The 22,552-nt window shown below is 51.0% G+C and overlaps 1 pseudogene; it reads left to right on the forward strand.

Annotated features, from left to right (window-relative positions):
• Positions 1–22,552, forward strand: part of LOC129040195 (beta-glucuronidase-like) — a 63,274-nt pseudogene that overhangs the window by 25,123 nt on the left and 15,599 nt on the right.

Raw genomic sequence — 22,552 nt, forward strand, 5'->3', positions numbered from 1 at the left:
GGCTCACGCCTGTAAAGGAGGAGGAGGAAGAGGAGGAAATAGCCAGGTGGAGTGCCTCATGCCTGTAGAGGAGGAGGAGGAGGAAACAGCCAGGTGTGGTGGCTCACGCCTGTAAAGTAGGAGGAGGAGTTGGAGGAGGAGGAGGAGACAGCCATGTGAGGTGGCTCATGCCTGTAAATGAGGAAGAGGAGAGGAAACATCCAGGCGTGGTGCCTCACGCCTGTAAGTGAGGAGGGAGAGTGGATACAGCCGCAGTGGCTCACGCCTGTCAAAGAGGAGGAGGAGGAAACAGCCAGATGTGGTGGCTCATGCCTGTAAAGGAGGAGGAGGAAGAAACAGGAGGAGGGGGAGGAAACAGCCAGCCCCTGTGGCTCATGCCTGTAGAGGACGAGGAGGAGGGAGAAAGGTGGGGAGGGGGAGGGGGAGGAGGCAAAAACAGGCAGGCTCTTTGGCTCGCAACAGCCAGGCATGGTGGCTCACACCTGTAGAGGAAGAGGAGGAAACAGCCACAGTGGCTCACGCCTGTAAAGGAGGAGGAGGAGGAGGAAACAGCCAGATGCAGTGGCTCACGCCTGTGAAAAAGGAGAAGGCGGAGGAGGAGGAAACAGCCAGGCCCAGTGGCTCATGCCAGAGGAGGAAGAGTGGGGGAGGTTGATGGGGGAGGAGAGGGAGGGGGAGGGGGAGGAGGAGGAGGAGGAGGAGAAAAATAAGAAAAAGAAGGAACAGAACAAAAAGAAAAAGGCATGTTCCATGGCTGGCAATAGCCAGGCATGGTGGCTCATGCCTGTAGAGGAGGAGGAGGAGGAAACAGCCAGGTGAGGTGGCTCACGCCTGTGAAGGAGGAGGAGGAGGAAAAAAAGGTGGAGGAGGAGGAGGAAAAAAAGGTGGAGGAGGAGGAGAAAGAAAAAACAGCCAGGTGTGGTGGCTCATGCCTTTAATCCCAGCAGTTTGGGAGGCGGTGAGGCAGCAAGCTGAAAGGAGGGAGGAGGAAAAAAAAGAGGAGGAGGAAGAAAGGAGGAAGGAGGGAAGAGGAAAAAGAAACAGGAGGAGGAAAGGAGGAAGGAAGAAGGACGAATAAAACAGCTGGGCTGGGCTCCGTGGCTCATGCCTGTAGCCCCAGCTACTCGGGAGGCTGAGGTAGAAGAATCTCTTCAACCCGGGAGGCAGAGGTTGCAGTGAGCTGAGATCATGCCACTGTACTCCAGCCTGGGCGACAGAGTGAGACTCTGTCTCAAAAAAAAAAAAAAAAGAAACAGGCATGGTGCCTCACGCCTGTAATCCCAGCAATTTGGGAGGCTGAGGCGGGAAGATTGCTGGACATCCAGGAGTTTGAGACAAGCCTGATCAACATAGTGAGAACCCATGTCTACAAAAAAAGTTAAAAATTAGCCAGGAATGGTGGCACAAGGCAGTCATCCCAGCTACTCAGAAGGCTGAGGCAGGATGATCACTTGAGCCTAGGAGGTTGAGGCTGCAGTGAGCTATGGTCAAACCGTTGCACTTAAGCCTGGGCAGTGGAGTAAGATTCTATCTCAAAAAAATAAAGTTTGAAATACAGTAAGAATTACCAAAATGTGACACAAAGACACCACATGAGCACACGCTGTTGGAAAAATGGCACCAATCCACTAGCTCAACACAGGGCCACAATCCTCTAATATGTTAAGAAATGGGCCAGGCATTGTGACTCACGCCTGTAGTCCCAGCACTTTGGGAGGCCGAGGCGGCTGGATCGCCTGAGGTCGGGAGTTCCAGACCAGCCTGACCAACATGGAGAAACCCCGTCTCTACTAAAAATAAAAAATTAGTCAGGCATGGTGGCGCATGTCTGTAATCCCAGCTACTCAGGAGGCTGAGGCAGAAGAATTGCTTGAACCCAGGAGGTGAAGTTTGCTGTCAGCCAAGATCATGCCATTGTACTCCAGTCTGGGCAACAAGAGCGAAACTCCATTTAAAACAAACAAACAAAAAGTTAAAAAGTTAAAGAACTGGTTGTTGGAAGAGCTTGGCACCTCCGCTCTCTTGCTTCCTCCTTTGCCATGTGATCTGCACATAGCTCCCCTTCACCCTTCTGCCGTGAGTGGAAGCTTCCAAGACTGCAGCAGAAGTAGATGCTGGGGCCATGCTTCTAGTACAGCCTGCAGAACCATGAGCCAGACAAATCTCTTTTTGACAAAAAAGAGACCAATGACCCAGCCTCAGCTGTTCCTTTATAACAACCTAAGAGGATGAGCTACTTTATCGGATTGTTGTGAGAAGTAGATGAGATAATACAGGTAGAGCCCCCAGATGAGGGTCTGTCTGGCACGTGGTGTATCAGTCAGGACAGGATAATTAAGCTGCAGTAACAAACAACCCCAAAACCTCAGTTATTTGAATCAATAAAAGACTTATTTCTCATTCATGCTACACATACATGACAGGTTGGAAAGAGGGCTTTGATTTCCATAAGTTGCTCAGGGATCCCAGCTGAGGGATGGATGCTCAATTTCACTTGTGCTTCCATGATCACCAAGGCAGGAAAAAGGGTTGCAGAAAATCAGGCGTTGGCTTTTAAAAATATCGCTGTTTGCTGGGCATGGTGGCTCATGCCTGTAATCTCAGCACTTTGGGAGGCTGAGGTGGGTGGATCGCCTGAGGTCAGGTGTTCATGACCAGCCTGGCCAATGTGGTGAAACCCCTTCTCTGCTAAAAATACAAAAATTAGCTAGATGTGGTGGCACACGCCTGTAATGCCTGCTACTCGAGAGGCTGAGGCAGGAGAATCACTTGAACCTGGGAGGCAGAGGTTGCAGTGAGCCGAGATCATGCCACTGCACTCCAGCCTGGGCAACAGAGTGAGATTCGCCTCAAAAAAATTCTTTGTTGTTGTTGTTTTTTGTTTGCTTAAGGCTGGGCATGGTGGCTCATGCCTGTAATCCCTGCACTTTGAGAGGCCAAGTAGGGGGCAGATTACGTGAGTTTAGGAGTTTGAGAACAGCCTGGCCAACATGGCAAAACCCCGTCTCTACAAAAAATTAGCCCAGCATGGTGGCATGCACCTGTAGTCCTAGCTATTCGGGAGGCTGAGTTGGGAGGATTGCTTGAGCCTGGGAGGCAGAGGTTGCAGTGAGCCGAGACCGTGCCACTGCCCTCCAGCGTGGGTGACAGACTGAGAACCTCTCTCTCTAAAAAAAAAAAAAAAAAAAATCGCTGTTTACATTTCATTGACCAAAAAGTCACACAGTCACCCCTCACATGACAGGGTCAAAGACATGCAGTTCCACTTCGTGTCTAAAAAGAGGGAGAAATAAATATTTGGTTAACATCTACGGTTAGTTATCATAATTTAAAAAGGCAGAGGGGAGCTCACTGAGGATGCGACATTTGGGGTGAGGCTTTAATGACAAAGAAGCGGAAATTATAGGAGCTACACATGCAAAGTCTCTAAGGCAGGAATGGGCTTTTAAGGAACAGAAAGTGGCTTGACTGTTTGGAGAACGGTGAATGAGAGTAAGAATTGAGCAGGGGCTGGGTCACACAAAGCCTTCTTGGCCATAGTAAGGAGTTTGAATTATATTTCAAGTGCACCAGGAGACCGGGCAGGGTGGCTCACACCTTTAATCCCGGCACTTTGGGAGGCTGAGGTGGGAGAATCATTTGAGCCAAGGAGTTTGAGACAGACCAGCCTGAGAAACAAAGACCCCAAAATGTCACCCAAAAATTTAAAAATGAGCAGGTCACGGTGGTACATGCTTGTGGTCCCAGCTACTTGGGAGGCTGAAATGGGAGGATCGCTTGAGCCTAGAAGGTCGTGGCTGCAGTGAGATGTGATGGTGCCACTGTACTCCAGCCAGGGCAACAGAGTGAGATCTGTCTCAAAAGAAAAAAAAATTGGCTGCATGTGGTGGCTCATGCCTGTAATCCCAGCACTTTGGGAGGCTGAAGCAGTGGATCACTTGAGGTCAGGAGTTTGAGACCAGCTTGGCCAACATGGTGAAACACGGTCTTTACTAAAAATACAAAAATTAGCTGGGTGTGGTGTTGCATGCCTGTAATCCCAGCTACTCGGGAGGCTGAGACAGCAGAATCGTTTGAACCCAGGAGACAGAGATTGCAGTAAGCCAAGATTGCGCCATTGCACTCCAGCCTGGGAGGCAAAGTGGGACTCAGTCTAAAAAAAAAAAAATATGTGAACTGATACATTGGGCTGTGACTTCATGAAAAGATACTATCATTGTTTATAGTACTGGTACAGGTTTGTACCCTATAAACACAAGAATTGTAATAACTTCTAGTGCATATAATTATCATAAAAATGCAAACTCTATTTTAAAAAGTTAGCTGGGTGTGGTGGCATGCACCCGTGTCCAGCTACTCAGGAGGCTGTGGCAGGAGGGTTGCTTGAACCCAGGAGTTGGAGGCTGCGGTGAGCTATAATCGCACCACTGCACTCCAGCCTGGGTGCCAGAGCACATCCATGTCTCTAAAACATGCAAGCAAAATGAAACAAAATAAAAATTCTGTGTGTGTGAGATTGCACACACCAAATGATTGAGGCCGTTCTGTTACGAGTGATGACACATTATGACTGGGTAGCAAGAAGAATGAAATTATATGCTTACAATTGTACTTCTCTGATGACTCAAACTATTTCATACACATTAGCTTCTGGGTCCATATATATCAAATGTTATTTCTTTTTTCTCTTTTTCTTTTCCTTTTTTTTTTTTTTTTTTTGTTTGTTTGTTTTTGAGACAGAGTCTTGTTCTGTCGCCCAGGCTAGAGTGTAGTGTCACAATCTCGGTTCATTGAAACCTCTGCCTCTGGAGTTCAAGCGATTTCCTTGCCTCGGCCTCCCGAGTAGCTGGGATTACAGGTGCATGCCACCACACCAGGCTAATTTTTTGTATTTTAGTGGAGACGGGGTTTTGCCATGTTGGCCAGGCTGGTCTCGAACTCCGGACCTCAGGTGATCTGCCGGCCTTAGCCTCCCAGAATGCTGGTATTGATGGCGTGAGCCACTGCACCCAGCCTTCTAATGTTACTTTTCTACTACCCACTTTTTTTTTGTTTTTTTTTTTTGAGACAGGGTCTTGCTCTGTTCCCCAGGCTGCAGTGCAGTGATGCAATGACAGCTCACTGCAGCCTCAACCTCTCATGCTCAAGCGATGCTCCCACATCAGCCTACTGAGTAGCTGGGACTACAGGTATGTGCCACCACGCCTGGCTAATCTTTGTATTTTTTTAGAGATGGGGTTATGCTATGTTCCCTAAGCTGATTTCAAACTCCTGAGCTCAAGCAATCCGCCCACCTCAGCCTCCCGAAGTGCTGAGATTACAGGTGTGAGCCACTATGCCCAGCCAAAAAAAAAAAAAGAAAGAAAGTATTCTGCTTACCATGATCCTGGGAACTGGGACGTCTAAGTCCATCAGATCCTAATGTTATAAAGACTGGAAACATGGCCGGGTGTGGTGGCTCATGCCTGTAATCCCAGCACTTTGGGAGACTGAGATGCACAGATCACGAGGTCAGGAGATCGAGACCATCTTGACTAACACAGTGAAACCCCATCTCTACTAAAAATACAAAAAATTAGCTGGGTGTGGTGGCAGGCGCCTGTAGTCCAAGCTACTCAGGAGGCTGAGGCAGGAGAATGGCCTGAACGCAGGAGGCAGAGCTTGCAGTGAGCCAAGATTGTGCCACTGCACACCAGCCTGGGTGACAGAGTGAGACTCCGTCTCAAAAAAAAAAAAATACTGGAAACACATTAGAAAACTCAGCCAGGTGTGGTGGTGCATGCCTGGAGTCCCAGCTACTTGGGAGACTGAGGTAGAAAGATCTTTTGAAGGCTGGGTGTGGTGGCTCACACCTGTAATCCCAGCACTTTGGGATGCCCAGGCAGGCAGATCACGAGGTCAGGAGTTTGAGACCAGCCTAATATGGTGAAACCCCAGCTGCATTAAAAATATAGAAATTAGCCAGGCGTGGTGGCGGGTGCCCATAATCCCAGGTACTCAGGAGGCTAAGGCAGGAGAATCGCTTGAACCCAGGAGGTGGAGGTTGCAGTGAGCTGAGATCACACCATTGCACTCCAGCCTGGGTGACAGAGCAAGACTCCGTCTCAAAAAAAAAAAAAAAAAGATCTTTGATACCAGACTGAGCAACATAGTGAGACCCCATTTCTGAAATAAATGTTTTTTAAAAAATTTGCCTGGGCCGGGTGCAGCGGCTTAAGCCTGTAATTCCAGTATTTTGGGAGGCCGAGGTGGGCAGATCACATGAGGTCAGGAGTTCGAGACCACGCCGCCCAACATGATGAAACCCTATCTCTACTAAAACTACAAAATTAGCTGGTCATGATGGCACATGCCTATAATCCCAGCTACTTGGGAGGCTGAGGGAGAAGAATTGCTTGAACCTGGGAGGCAGAGGTTGCAGTGAGCCGAGATCACGCCACTGCACTCCAGCCTGGGCGACAGAATAAGACTCCGTCTCAAAAAAGAAAAGCAAAAAACTTTTTTTTGAAGATATAGGGTCTCACTACATTGTCCAGGCTGTTCTCGAACTTCTGACCTCAAGACAGTTTCCCACGTTGACCTCCCAAAGCGCTGATTACAAGCATGAGCCACCCAGACACTCATCCTGCCAGAGTGTCATGTGTTACAGAGAGCTGGGCCCGGGGATCAGGAGGAGGGGACAGATAAGACATCCTGAGGTCAACTCTGCCAAGGCAGGAAGGTCCGTTGGTTTTCAAGGTTCAGATAGAGGACGGGATGTGACATCAGGCGAAGGATGCCACCCCTGTTCCCCTCCTGACTTGGGTGTGGTCAGCAGAGAAGTGGCACCAGATGATGTCTGGGCCGCTTTTTCCTGGTCTATATCCTCTTTTTCTGACTTTGTGGCATTCAGTACAGGAGGAAGAGAGGAGAGGGCTGGGTGCCAGCATGCACCCCACTCACAGTGTCCTAAGCAAAGTCCCCCCATCCCCCAACCAGCCTTCCTCCCTGTGACAGGCAGTGGGTCATCTGTCTGTTAGTCATGGGTCTGAACCCTCTTGCCTCAGGCTTGGATGTGGCCCTGGGCTGTCCCCTGTCTCAGGAGATATTGGGCCCATCCACTCCGAGGAGGAACTCCTGGCCCCACTGGCCCAGGTACACAAACTGCCTTGGCAGTTGACCTGTCATCAGCAAGTTTTCTGTCGATTCCGCAGAGTCCCCGCTATGTGTCAGGGCTTACACTAGGCCTGGGGACACAGCTGTGAAGCATATTGGTCCCGGATCTCTTTGGGGGCCTAAGAGGTGAGCCTGGCCCTTCTCTCTGCAGTCGGGCCCCACCCTGGACATGTGAGTTCTCTCCAGCTTCAACGACATCGGCCAGGACTGGTGGCTGTGGCATTTTGTTGGCTGGGTGTGGTACAAACGGGAGGTGACTCTGCCAGAGCGATGGACCCAGGACCTGCGCACAAGAGTGGTGCTGAGAATTGGCAGTGCCCACTCCTATGCTGTTGTGGTCAGTGCGGCCAGGAGCAGGCAGGGCGGGTTGAGTGCGCACGGCTGCTGAACAGCATGGGACCTCCATCTACCACCCCACAGCCTGTCTCCTGGGGTGGGGCAGTAGGGGACACTCCCCTGCCCAGGGGGCTGTGCGCTGTGTAGGGGGATAGGTGGCCAGATCTACCCTATTGGGATGTCATTCTTCCCATCTGGCTGGCAGGCCCCTGAGCCCCATGCTGCAGGTTATGTGAGGGAGTGCCTGATAGCAGGGCCCCGCCTCTTGCCCTGACCTGCCGCCCCCTCCCCTTATCCCCTGTGCCTGCAGTGGGTGAATGGGGTTGACACACTAGAGCATGAAGGGCAGACACCAGCAGCCTGGTCTAGGTGGTGCCCCTGGCCTCCTGCCTCCCCATCGCTATCACCATCAACAACATGCTCACCCCCTCCACCCTGCCACCAGGGACCATCCGCTACATGACCCACACCTCCAAGTGGGTACCATCCTGTCTCCACCACACCCACCCACCTTCCCATCCCACCCCGTGGTCTTCTTGCTAGGGACAGGGTGGCCTTCACAGAGTGGACTTCTTCAGCTACGCGGGACTGCAGCGGGCTGTGCTTCTGTAGACGACACCCACCACCTACATCGACGACATCACCGTCACCACCAGCGTGGAGCATGACAGTGGTGAGGGCTTCTGGTAGGATCCTCCCTCAGCGGGCCCAGGGTGGCTCTGTTTGTTCCCTGTTTGGAAAGCTCTCCCAGGAAAAAGGTGCTCCCAGCTTCTCTAAACCCTCACAGGTTCCCATCCACCTACGAAGGTAAAATCCAGCCGGTCTGAGTGGGCACAGGCTCCCAAAATCACCCATGTGTTTGACCTTGCTTGGAGAAGAGGGGTCTGGCCTAACATCACACAGCTCAGGGTGGCCATGCTGTCCCTTCCCCATGGTGCTGCTCTCACTCCAGCTCCCCTTGATACACATTGTGTTTAAGGAACAGGTAGTTTCGGGGAGCCGGGCACAGTGGCTCACTCCTGTCAACCCAGCTCTTTGCAAGGAGGCCCTGGTGGGAGGATCACTTGAGGCCAGGAGTTGAAGACCAGCCTGGGCAACATAGCGAGACCATCACCACAAAAAATTAAAAAATTAGCCAGGCATGGTGATGTGTGCTGCTAGTCCCAGCTGCTGAGGCAGGAGAATCACTGGAGCCTGGGAGGTCAGGGGTGCAGTGAGCTATGACCATGCCACTGCACTCCGGTCTGGGCAACAGAGGGAGACCCTGTCTTTTTTTGGAGACAGATTGTCGCTCTGTCACCCAGGCTGGAGGGCAATGGTGGGATCTTGGCTCACTGCAACCTCCACCTCACGGGTTCAAGCGATTCTCCTGCCTCAGCCTCCCGAGTAGCTGGGATTACAGGCACCCACCACCATGCCTGATTAATTTTTGTATTTTGTTTAGTAGAGATGGAGTTTCACCATTGCTGGCCTGGCCGGTCCTGAACTCCTGACCTCAGATGATCCACCCGCCTCGGCCTCCCCAAGTGTAAGGATTACAGGCGTGACCCACATGCCCGGCTGGGATACTCTGTCTTTAAGGAAAAAAAAATTTTTTTTAAGTTTTTTTCTTTTTTAAAATATATCTTTTTCTTTTTCTGAGATGAAGCCTTGCGCTGTCTCCCAGGCTGGTGTGCGGTGGTGAGATTATTGACAGCTGTTGTGGGGCCGCAGTTCTAAGTTTAAAGGGATTTAGGCTGGGTGTGGTGGCTAATGCGTGTTATCCCAGCACTTTGGGAGGCCAAGGTGGGCGGATGACTTGAGCCGAAAGTTGGAGACTCACCTGGGCAACATAGTAAGACCCTGTCTCAAAAAATAAATAAAATAAATAAGTAAATAAGAATTTAAACAAGAATCGCACAGCAAAGACGATGCAGCATACAGCAATTTATTGCAAAGGAAAAAGTGTTTTGACAGTTAAGTTCAGAATAGCCTGGATGCAATGGCTCGTGCCTGTAATCCTAGCACTTTCTGAGGCTGAGGTGGGTGGATCACTTGAGCTCAGGGGTTCAACCCAGCCTGGCCAAGATTAGCTGGGCATGATGGCATGTGCCTGAAATATACCAGCTACTCAGGAGGTTGACATGGGAGAATTGCTTGAACCCAGGAGGTGGAGGTTGCAGTGAGCTGTGATTGCAACACTGTACTCCAGCCTGGGTGACAGAGCAAGACTCCGTCTCAGAAAATATAATGAAGTACAAAATACACGGTTCACCGTGAGAGAGACAGAATTCAGGGCACGCTGCCTGTAAGGCTGAGACAGTGCTGATTATTACTGGGGAGACACTGGGAGTCTTACATGATGAATTCCTAAGGAGCTGGGAAGAGGTGTTACTCTAAGCAAGCTCTGGGTCGTCCTCTTGGTGCACATGCGCAGTAGCTGTACTTGCTTGTTTACACGTCACCTGTCTCAGCGCCGTGATTGGCATGTCCAAAGGACACGGTCACTTCCTTGACTACCTACCCTGTCTCAAGATCGTAGCTCACTGCAGCCCTGAACTCCTGGCTCAAGCAATCCTCCCACTTCATCCTCCCGAGTAGCTAGGGCTGCTGGGAATGCAGGCATGCACCACCATGCCTGGCTAGTTTTTTGTATTTTTATGGAAGAAGTGGTTTTAATATGTCACCAAAGCTGATCTTGAACTCCTGGGCTCAAGCGATCCTTTCATCTCAGCCTCCCCAGGTGTTGGGATTACAGGTATGACCATGTTGCCTGGCCAAAAAAATCTTTTTTTAAATTAAAAAAAAAAAGCGCCAGGCGTGGGGGTTCACACCTGTAATCCCAGCAATTTTGGAGGCCGTGGCAGGAGGATCACCTGAAGTCAGGTGTTGGAGACCAGCCTGGCCAACATGTCAAAACTCCATCTCTACTAAAAAGTACAAAATTAGCTGGGCATGGTGGTGCACGCCTAAAATCCCATGTACTTGGAAGGCTGAAGCAGGAGAATCACCTGAACCCAGGAGGTGGAGGTTGCAGTGAGCCGAGATCACGCCACTGCACTCCAGCCTGGGGGACAGAGCGAGACTTTATCTCAAAAAAAAAAAAAATTAAAAGTTTTAAAAAAGCAACAGAAACAAGTGACTGCCTGGGAGTGGTGACTGCAGGACACTCCCATTTGTGTGGCCCAGGTCGTGTCCCTCCCTCAGCCCTGGTATTTCTTGCCTCCTGCAGGGCTGGTGAATTACCAGATCTCCATCAAGTGCAGTAACCAGTTCGAGTTGGAAGTGCCTCTTCTGGATGCAGAAAACAAAGTCGTGGCCAAGGGAGCCAGGACCCAGGGCCAGCTGAAGGTGCCGGGTGCCAGCCTCTGGTCGCCATACTTGATGCACGAATGCTCCACCTATCTGTACTCGTTGGAGGTAATGGTGGTTTGGGACTTGCTTAAGGGAGGTCTTTTGCCACCATCTGGTGGCCCTGGCTTCAGCAGGAGCCCAGGACAGGTGAATGGGCAGGCATGGTCCTCTGATGTTTCCTACCCTTGGTGGGAGGCCCAGGTTTTTTTTTTTTTTTTTTGAGATGGTCTCACTCTGTCACCCAGGCTGGTGTGCAATGGCCTGATTACAACTCACTGCAGCCTTGAGCTCCTAGGCTGCAGCAATCCTCCTACCTGGACTGCTGAGTAGCTGGGACTACAGGCACATGCCACCATGCCTGGCTAATTAAAAAAAACCTTTTTTGTAGGCTGGGCATGGTGGCTTACACCTGTAATCCCAGCACTTTTGGAGGCCGAGGTGGCTGGATCGCTTGAGGCCAGGATTTGAAGACCATCCTGGCTAACACGATGAAACCCCGTCTCTATTAAAAATACAAAAAAAAATTAGCCAGGCTTGGTGGTGGTGGGCCCCTGTAGTCCCAGCTACTCGGGAGGCTGGGGCAGGAGAATGGCATGAACCCAGGAGGCAGAGCTTGCAGTGAGCCGAGATCACGCCACTGTACTCCAGCCTGGGTGACAGAGTGAGACTCCATCTCAAAAAAAAATTTAAAAATGCAAATTTGCTGGGCATGGTGGTGCACGCCTGTAATCCAACTACTCAGGAGGCTGAGGCAGGAGAATTGCTTGAATTTGGGAGGCAGAGGCTGCAGTGAGTTGAGATCATGTCACTGTACTCCATCCTGGGTGACAGAGTGAGACTGTCTCAAAAAAAAAAATATTTTTAGAGATGGGGGGTCTCACTCTGTCACCAGGCTGGTCTTGAACTCCTGGACTCAAGTGATCCTCCTGCCTTAGCTTCCCAAAGCGTGGGAACTCCAGGCATGAGCTACCTTGTCTGGTCAAGGGGAAGGCCCAGTTTTGAAGGGCAGGTCCCCAGGGTCAGCCAGGGAAGGGCAGAACCTCTGTTTGCTACATCTCTGCTTGCAGCCCTGAGGCAGCTGCTGGGGTGCATGAGGGGCCTTCCTGCCAAAGGGCAGGCCAGATGGGGCTCAGGCTGTCAGGGTGCTCACACCTGGCGCTTTGGTTGTCGTAGGTGCGGCTGACTGCACAGATGTCACTGAGGCCTGTGTCTGACTTCTACACACTCCCTGTGGGGGTCCGCACTGTGGCTGTCACCGAGAGCCAGTTCCTCATCAATGGGAAAACTTTATATTTCCACGGCGTCAACAAGCATGAGGATGTGGACGTGAGTTGGGGCTCCTGGGTCCTCGTGGGGGCTGCTTCTGGTCACCTTCTACTTTTGCCTTCCCTGTGTCCCGCAGTTGAGCACAGCTCAGGGCAATGAGGCAAATGGCTCCAAACTGCCCTGTGGTGGAACTGGTGCTTGGGCTGGAGAGGAGGCTTGGGCTGGAGAGGGGGCTCGTGGGGTGGCTCTCCAGGGTCCTGGCTGTTGGAGGAAGTGCAGCTTCGACAGGGACATGGGTCACTCGGCTCTGCTGTCTCCTAGATCCGAGGGAAGGGCTTCGACTGGCCGCTGCTGGAGAAGGACTTCAACCTGCTTCGCTGGCTTGGTGCCAATGCCTTCCACACCAGCCACTACCCCTACGCCGAGGAGGTGCTGCAGATGCGTGACCGCTATGGGATTGTGGTCATCGATGAGTAGTGTCCCTCCATGGGCCTGGTGCTGCCATGAGTCCCCACCACGCACCCACTCCGCCTTCCCAGCCCGCGGGCCTCACCGTGATCTTCTGTCCCTTCCCTCCTGGCCCGCAGGCAGCTCTTCAACAACGTGTCTGCATCACCACATGCGGGTGATGGAGGAACTGGTGTGCAGGGACACACCCTGCCATGGTAACGTGGTCTGTGGCCAAGGAGCCTGCATGCTACCTGGAATCTGCCGGCTACTACTTCAAGTGAGTGCCCCCTGCCTGCCCTGGGCTGGATTGGGAAGGAGACCCAGGCAGGTGGCTCACTGGGGTGGGTGTGTGCTGTTCAAGATCAGCCCGTCTCAGCCCTTTGGGAGGGCTGCCCATACCCGGACAGTTCAGGGGACCAAATATCTACCCACCCAAATTATGGTTTTCTTTTGCTTGCTTTCTTTTTTTTTGAGATGGAGTCTTGCTGTGTCGCCCAGGCTGGAGTGTGGTGGCACAATCTTGGCTCACTAAAACCTCCGCCTCCCGGGTTCAGGTGATTCTCCTGGCTCAGCCTTCTGAGTAGCCAGGATTAGAGACATGCATGAGCCACTGCGCCTGGGCTGTTTTTTGTTTTTTTTGGACAGGGTCTCACTCTGGTTGCCGAGGCTGGAGTGCAGTGGCACAATCTCAGCTCCCTGCAGCCTCAACTTCCCAGGCTCAGGTGATCCTCCTGCCTCAGCCTCCCAAGTAGCTGGGATTGTAGATGTGTGCCACCATGCCCAGCTAATTGTTGGCCTTTTTTTTTGAGGTGGATTCTCACTCTGTCGCCCAGGCTGGAGTGCAGTGGCATAATCTTGGGTAACTGCAACCTCCACCTCCCAGGTTTAAGTGATTATCCAGCCTCAGCCTCCCAAGTAGCTGAAATTACAGGTACGTGCCACCACGCCCAACTAACTTTAGCATTTTTCAGTAGAGACAGTGTTTCACCATGTTGGCAAGGCTGGTCTTGGACTCCTGACCTCAGGTGATCTGCCTGCCTTGGCTTCCCAAAGTGCTGGGATTACAGGCGTGAGCCACTGTGCCTGGCTAAGTTTTGTATTTTTAATAGAGATGGGGTTTCACCATGTTGGCCAGGCTGGCCTCGAACTCCTGGCCTTAAGTGATCTGCCTGCCTCAGCTTCCCAAAGTGCTGGGATTACAGGTGTGAGCCACCGCACCCGGCCTCCCTTTTTTCCTTACAATCATGCAATTCTAACTCAGCGTTCAGAGGTGGATTTTTTACTTGCAGCAGAGGCAGTAGAGGTTGTAGAAATGCTCCTTGAGGCAGACGCCACACCCTGATTTCATGGAGTGCTTTGGGCTGAGCCAAGTCTGCAGTAGGCAGAAGGTTCTGAGAAGTCGTCCCAGCCTGGGCAAAGGACAGTTCAGAGCTGGGGGGCACAGGAGTGTGCTCAGCAGGACTGGGTGGACAGGTCCTTTGTTGCAAAGGTGGAGAGCACCGGCTTCCAGGAGCAGGTGCCTGACACAGGCTTCTTTGGGAGGTGGCCAGAGGAGATGCTTGATTTCCGGGGCAGGAATTGGAGGGAGCTGCCCAGGCTGGAGTGGTTCAGCCAGGCTGTCACAAGGCTTTGAAGCTTCTCATCTGAGAGCCCACACTCCCTGTTTGCTTGATGCATTAGTAAATATCCCACCCAAATCTGCATCCATCCGCTCCTGTGTTCAAGAGCTGTTTCAGGGAGTCAACCTCATTTTTGCCAGTGTTCAGCCCACTGACCTCAGCTCTGTGTACCTGGAAAGGTGGCTGCTCCTCTGGGGGGACAGGATTCGGAGGCAGGGGAAGAAAGAGTGATGTTAGAGAGCTCAGTCTAGGGCTACAGGATCATGTGCCCTTACATAAAATACATCTGAAGTTAGGGAAGAAAGCAGTGGCTTCATGCCTTTTTTTTCTTTCTTTTTTGTTTTGTTTGTTCATTTGTTTGTTTCGAGACAGGGTCTTGCTCTGTGGACCAGGCTGGAGTGCAGTGGCACGATCCTGGCTCACTGCAGCCTCCACCTCCTGGGTTCAAGCGATTCTTGTGCCTCAGCCTCCTGAGTAGCTGGTGTTACAGACGTGTGCCACCATGCTCGGCTAATTTTTGTATTTGTAGTAGAGATGGGGTTTCGCCATGTTGGCCAGGCTGATCTTGAACGCCCGACCTTAAGTGATACACCTGCCTCAGCCTCCCAAAGTGTAGGGATTACCAGTGTGAGCCATTGTGCCTGGTCTCGTGTTGTGTTCTGGTGGGGGAAGATGGGACAGAGAGGATGGGAGGGTGTCTGAGCCATTCCTGGACTGATGGAACCTGTCTTCTGCCTTTTGTAGACAGGATGGTGATCGCTCACACCAAAGTCTTGGACCCCTCACGGCCTGTGACCTTTGTGACCAACTCCAACTGTGCAGCAGATAAAGGGGTGAGCCTGGGGGTCCCCCCCTCATTTTTCCCCACCTTTGCCTGGGCTTGTCCTGAAGCCTGATCATGGAACAACTAACTGGAAAGGACCATGAGCTGCCAATCTGGGTTTTTTTTTAAATTTTGTTTTCTTACTTAAAAAGATAGAGACAGGGTCTCGCCATGTTGCCCAGGCTGGTCTTGAACTCCTGGGCTCAAGTGATCCTCCTGCCTCGGCCTCCCGAAGGTCTGGGGTTACAGGTGTGGGCCACCGCACCGAGCCTCAGCCAGTCTGTTTTCAAAGATGATCTTTAGGTTAGTGAGAATTCTCTCCCTGCTTACTTGCCAGGCAGTGTGGCTTTCTCAATACAAGGAGGCTGGGCATAGGACAAATCCCATAGGTGGGATTTGTTTGCTCAGTTTGGACTCAGAGTTTTTTGCACTTTGATTTAGTAGACTCATAAAATGTCAAAGATTTAAGGGAGCTTAGAGTTCATCTGGCCCACACCTGGCTGATCAGAATCTCTAGGGGAAGTTTTTTTGAAATGGCAATCTCTGCATTCTGAGATCCCGATTCAGTAACTCCAGGGTTGGAGCCTGCGTTTTTCTTTTTCTTTTGTAGAGGCAAGATCTTTCTCTATTGCCCTGGCTGGAGTGCAGTGGTGTGATCATAGCTCACTGCAGCCTTGAATTCCTGGGCCCAAGCGATCCTCTTGCCTCAGTGTCCCGAGTAGCTGGGATTCCAGGTGTGCACCACTGTGCTTGGCTAATTTTAAATTATTTTTTAGAGATGGGATCTCACTATATTGCCCAGGCTGGTCTCAAACCCTTGAGCTCAAGTGATCCTCCTACCTTGGCCTCCCAAAGTGGTGGGATTACAGGCACAAGCTGCCATTAGCATTCTTTTTTGAGATGGAGTCTTGCTCTGTTGCCCAGGCTGGAATTCAAAGATACAATCTTGGCTTACTGCAACCTCCCCCTCCCAGGTTCAAGCAATTCTCCTGTCTCGGCCTCCGATGTAGCTGGGATTACAGGTGCACACTACCATGCCCGACTTAAGTTCTGTATTTTTTAGTAGAGATGGGATTTTGCCATGTTGGCCAGGCTCGTCTCAAACTCCTGACCTCAGGTGATCCACCCACCTCGGCCTCCCAAAGTGCTGGGATTACAGGCGTGAGCCACTGCACTTGGCCAGCATTCTTACTAGAAAGAAGTGTGTTCAGGATGCATTAGAAACTAGCCAGTTGGACACAGAAGCCTCTGCTGCTCAGCCCTGAGCACCACTTTGCTGAAGCTGCCGGTGGCTCGGTCATCTCTGCCCTGCTCCTAGGTGGGACTCTCAGGCCCTCTACAGCCCACAGTGCTGCCTCGTGAATGCTGCGTCGTGAAAGGTGCCTCAAGATTCTCTGTGATGACCAGGCATGGTGGCTTACGCCTGTAATCCCAGCACGTTGGGAGGCTAAGGTGGACAGATCACTTGAGGTCAGGAGTTCGAGACCAGCCCAGCCAACTGGTGAAACCTTGTTTCCACAAAAAATACAAAAAATTAGCTGGACATGATGGCGCACGCCTCTAATCTCAGCTACTTGGGAGGCTGAGGCACGAGAAGCACTTGATCATGGGAGACAGAGGTTGCAGTGAGCAAGATCGCGCCCCTGCGTTCTAGCCTGGGCAACACAGTGAGGCTCTGTATCCAAAACAAAACAAAAAAAGACTTTCTGTGAGAACGACTGCATCGGCCCCTCAGATGGGAGTGCTTCTCCAGAGCAAGGTGAGGGGAAGCCCAGTGATGGGACTGCTGCCTGGAGAAGAGTCAGTTCCAGTGGCGGGGGCCCTGGGCTTTGCCTGAGGACTGCGTGTTGGCAGCTGCTCTGCTTCTCTCAGCCCTTTTCAGCTGCCACGTCGGTGCAGTCACAGGCCTGCTTCCCTTGGGCCACTTTGTGACCATGTTTCCTGCCTGTGAGGCAGGGTAATTTCAGGATCTAAATTGGTGAACTTGGATGTTCTCAGCCTTGAGAGGTGGCTCTTCCCTTCTAGTTATTTTTTTATTTTTATTTTTTATTTTTGTACAAATGGAGTCGCATGACGTTGCCCAGGCTGGTCTCAAACTCCTGTGCTCAAGCATTCCTCCTACCTTGGCCTCTCAATATGCTGGGACTACAGGCCTGAGCCACTGTGCCCTGTTCATTGTCTTACTACTATATTTTTAGATCCGGGGTCTTGCTGTGTTGCCCAGGCTGGTCTCGAACTCCTGGCCTCAAGGCATCCTCCTGCCTCAGCCTCCCAGAGTGTCTGGATTACATCCCCTTCTTACCTTCTCTGCCAGAAGAGCCCCTAAAGCGTGTGAGTGCTGAATCATGTGGTCTTCTGGGCGCTGAACGGGCTCAGCTGCTCTGGTCCTAGGCTCCATATGTGAACATGATCCGTGTGAACAGCTACTACTCTTGGTATCATGACTACAGGCACCTGGAGTTGATTCAGCTGCAGCTGGACACCCAGTTTGAGAAGCCCATTATTCAAAGCGGGTACGGAGCAGAAACAATTGCAGGTTTTCATCAGGTAAGTGGTATTGAACTTTCTGCTTGTGTGTTTTCTCGGGGCAGAGATGTCACTCACCTCCCCCAGCCTGCCCTGCGTCCACTGCACTGCTCCCCTCACTTCAGCTTTGGGCTCATCTCCCACTGCCCCATCCATGTTCTCTCCCCACCAGCAGCCAGGCCTCTGCCCCACTCACTTGATCCTCTGAGGTGGCCTCCTTATCGGCTTTGTTTCCAGACAGCCTCCTATCACCCGTGCCCAAGTGGTCTTTCTAACAAATCCAAATTTGTGTGTGTTTGTTTGTGAGACCGGGTCTCTCTCTGTCATCCAGACTGGAGTGCAGTGGTGTGATCACTGTTCACTGCAGCCTAAACTTCCTGGGCCCAAGCGATCCTCCCACCTCAGCCTCCTGAGTAGCTGGGACCATAGGCACATGCCAACATGCCTGGCTAATTTTTTTACTTTTGTAGAGATGGGGTCTTGCTATGTTGCCCAGGCTGGTTTTGATTCCTGGGCTCAAATGATCCTCCTGCCTCACCCTCACAAAGCACTGGGATTACAGGTGTGAGCCACTGCACCCGGCCACAGATCAAAATTTGAGAGTCCTGTCATTGGCTCCCCCAGGCCCACAGGACAAAGCCCTAACCCCTGGTCAGGACACTCAGTGTCCTCTGCTCTCTCCTGGGTTTTCATCCCCTTCTCCCCTCTATCCCAGCCACTGATCTGTTTCCACTGCCCTCGTTTGCTCTCCTGCTCTTGCTTGAGCTGTTTCTTCTGCCTGGAATGCCCATGTGGGCACCATAATCACCAACTAAAAGATTCTTGTTTTTTCTTTATTTTTTTAGAGATAGGTTCTTGCTGTGTTGCCCAAGCTGGTGTTGAGTTCCTGGACTCAATTGATCTTCCTGCCTTGGCCTCCCAAAGTGCTGAGATTAGAGGTATGATCCACTGTGCTAGCTGTTTTTTTTTTGTTTTTTTTTGTTTTTTTTGACAGGGTCTTGTTCTGTTGCGTAGGCTGGAGTGCAGTGGTGCCATCATAGCTCACTGCAGCCTTGAACCCCTGGGCTGAAGCGATTCCCCTCAGCCTCCTGAGTAGCTGGGACGACAGGCATGAACTACCATGGGCAGTCTATTTTTAAAATTTTTGGGGCTGGGTGCGGTGACTCACACCTGTAGTCCTAGCACTTTGGGAGACCGAGATGGGTGGATCACGAGGTCAGAAGTTCAAGACTAGCCTGGCCAACATGGTGAAAGCCCGTCTCTACTAAAGATACAAAAAATTAGCCGGGTGGAAGTTGCAGTTAGCTGAGATTGCGCCATTGCACTCCAGCCTGGGTGACAGGACGAGACTCCATCTCAAAAAAAAAAAAAAATTTTTTTTGTAGAGATCTAGTCTCACTCTCAGGCTGGTCCTGACCTCCTGACCTTAAGTGATTCTCTCCCCTCAGACTCTCAAAGTACTGGGAATATGAGCATGAGTCACACGATGCATGGCTGAAAAGATTTCTATTCACTGTCAGAGTCTCCTCACAGCTGTCCCCCTGTGGGGAGGTTTACCCTACCTGCGCCAGGCTGAGGGAAACTTCCACATGCTCTGCCCCTGTTGCAGCCCGAACCTGGCTCTCCCAGTGTTCTCGCCAGGCATTGCCGATGTTTCTTTGCCTCTCTTTGACTGGACTGTGGGCTCAGGAGGGAGAAGGAGTTCTATGTATTGTTGCTTCCCAGGTACTCTGTGATGTCTGACAAAGCACGTGCTAAATAGTATCTATTGAGGGCATGCCGTCTGGAACATGATCTTGCTTTCATACCATGATTTTGCTGTGAAACCATATTTTCATCTGGACGCAAAGTTACATTCTACAGAGATCCAGTGTGTTATAAATGCAGATTTTCTAATAAATTCAGACTCAAGAAGGCTTCTTATTGCAGAGTTCGGTTTCATGCACAGAAAAGGTAGAGTTTCTTATTTTCCAGGTGTCTGGGGAATGATGATGAATGCCAAGAAGTATCTTAATGAATGTGTTTATTTGTTGATTCATTTTTGAGACGGAGTCTTGCTCTGTTGCCCAAGCTGGAGGGCAGTGGTGCAGTCTTGGCTCACTGCAACCTCTGTCCCCCAGTTTCAAGCAATTCTCATGCGTCAGCCTCCCTAGTAGCTGGGAGTGCACCACTACACCTGGCTAATTTTTGTATTTTTAGAGATGGGGTTTCACCATGTTGACCAGGCTAGTCTCAAACTCCTGACCTCAGGCGATCCACCCACCTCAGCCTCCCAAAGTGCTGGGATTTCAGGGGTGAGCCACTGTGCCCGGCCTACAAGTTTATTTTTTATTTCTTGGGAAGAATCAACTTAAGTACTAGTTAACCTCAACTCTGGTTCCACTTCTCCCCTTATCTTGCTGTGCAGATTTGGAAAAGTTAATAAACCTCTCTGTGTACTAGGTTTCTGAAAGCTGGCAAAGCACATTTACCATCCTTCATTCACAGCATTATTATTAGGAACATATAAAATATTATGTGTACAGCAACAACAACAACAACAAATATTTCAGTCCCTGATAGTGAATGGAGAAGGCCATAGTTGTGTTTGCGGTGGTTTTTATGTATTTGTGGTTGGGATGTAGCCTTGGGCTGAACGTCTTTTTAGGTTCTTGCATTTGTAGGGAAAGCAATATAGACATAGGAAGATTTGGGCTCAGACTGGGTGCGGTGCCTCATGCCTGTAATCCCAGGACTTTGGGAGGCCAAGGTGAGAGGATTGCTTGAGGCCGGGTGTTTGAGATCAACCTGGGCAACATAGCAAGACCCCATCTGTACACACACACACACACACACACACACACACACACACACACACACACACACACACACACACACACACACACACACTCTACACACACACACACACACTCTACACACACACTCTACACACACACACACACACACGACAAAATAAGCCAGGCATAGTGTGCACACCTGTCATCTTAGCTACTTGAAAAGCTGAGGCAGGAGAATTGCTTGAGCTCAGGAGCTGGAGGCTGCAGTGAGCTATGATTGCACAATTGCACTCCAGCCTGGGTGAGAGAGCAAGACCCTGACTTGCTTTCTCAATATAGGGTGACCCCATCTCTACAAAAAATAATTTTTTAAAGTGAGCTGGGCATGGCGAGGCATGCCTGTGGTCCCAGTTACTCAGGGGCTGAGGTAGGAGGATCGCTTGAGCCCAGGAGGTCAAGGCTGCAGTGAGCTGTGATCATGCCACTGCACTCCAGCCTGGGTGACAGAGGGAGACCCTGTCTGAAAAGAAAAAATAAAAAGATCTGGGGTTGGTGTTCCAGGTAAATAAAAATTTGCCAGTGAGTAGGGGGGCAGTTGGATATCACTAAAGGGGAACGCTTTAGGGAGGACTTTGATCACCACTTCAGTGTTACCTAGAAGTATCCTCCACCCCTACCATTACAATAGGGGCCCAGTTTGGGAAGGATAGGGATGCCCTCTCCCCACCCCCCAATTTGGGTAGTTTCTTCTTACACACACACACAGCAGTATTCAAAGATTCAGGCAGAGACTCACTCCTTCTGTCGCCCAGGCTGGAGTGCAGTGGCACAACCTCAGCTCACTGCACCCTCCACTCCCAGCAGGGTTCAGACGAATCTTCTGCCTCAGCCTCCTGAGTAGCAGGAATTACAAGTGCGCACCACCACGCTCGGCTAATTTTTGGTAGAGACAGTTTCGCCATGTTACCCAGGCTGGTCTGTGAATCACTGGATCTCTCTTTCTGGCTTGGCTTCATTATCTCCAGGAAACATCCATGCCAACTCCAGCCACCTGCCCTAGAACCACACTCTGTCCCTTCAATTCTGCAAGGCCACCTGGCTTTGCTGTGCTCCCTATCCACTGGGATTAGCCATGGTACCTCTCTGCAGGTGGTGAGTTGGGGCACTCCTACAGCTCACCTCATTTGCTGGTCTTACTGCAGGGATCAATGTCCTGTGTTGTCTATTTTTCAATCTCTGAAAACACTTGGCTCTTCCATTTATCTGATGTTCTAGTCATTTAAGGCTGGAGTGGAACTCTGATCCATGTTTTACTTTCATGGCTAGAAATGGAAATCTTTCATCTTTTTTTTTTTTTGCAGGGGCGTGGAATGGAGTCTCACTCTGTTGCCCAGGCTGGAGTGCAGTGGTGTGATCTCAGCTCACTACAACCTCTGCCTCCCGAGTTCAAGCGATTCACCTGCCTCAGCCTCCCGAGTAGCTGGGACTAAGGCACGTGCCACCATGGCTGGCTAATTTTTTGTATTTTTAGTAGAGACAGGGTTTCACCATGTTGGCCAGGATGGTCTCAATCTCCTGACCTAGTGATCTGCCCACCTCACCCTCCCAATGTGCTGGGATTACAGGCGTGAGCCACCACCGCGCCTGGCCCTTATTTTTAATGGGTGATTCAGGATTGCCTTTTCCACATAGATTTCTCCAACTATTCCAGTTTTTATTCTCTCTCTCTCTATTCGAGGGGACAGTGTCTGTCACCCAGGCTGAAGTACAGTGGCACTGTCTCAGCTCACTATAACCTCTGCCTCCTGGGTTCAAGCAATTCTCCTGCCTCAGTCTCCCAAGTAGCTGGGACTACAGGCACCTGCCAACCCACCCAGCTAAGTTTTGTATTTTTAGTAGAGATGGGGTTTCACCATGTTGGCCAGGCTGATCTTGAACTCCTGACCTCGTGATCCACCCGCCTTGGCCTCCCAAAGTGCTGGGATTACAGGCGTGAGCCACTGCACCCGGCCTCTCCTTATTTATAATACATGATTCAGGATTGCATTTTCCACATAGATTTATCCAACCATTCCAGTTCCTATTCTCTCACTCTCTTTTCTTGGGGGAAACAGGGTCTCACTCTGTCGCCCAGGCTGAAGTACAGTGGCACGATCTCAGCCTCCTGAGTAGCTTGTACTACAAACACATGCCACCACGCCCAGCTAATTTTTTTGTATTTTTAGTAGAAATGAGGTTTTGCTGTGTTAGCCAGGCTGGTCTCGAAC

This window comes from Pongo pygmaeus, chromosome 6, assembly GCF_028885625.2.
Source record: "Pongo pygmaeus isolate AG05252 chromosome 6, NHGRI_mPonPyg2-v2.0_pri, whole genome shotgun sequence".
Taxonomy (NCBI): Eukaryota; Metazoa; Chordata; class Mammalia; order Primates; family Hominidae; genus Pongo; species Pongo pygmaeus.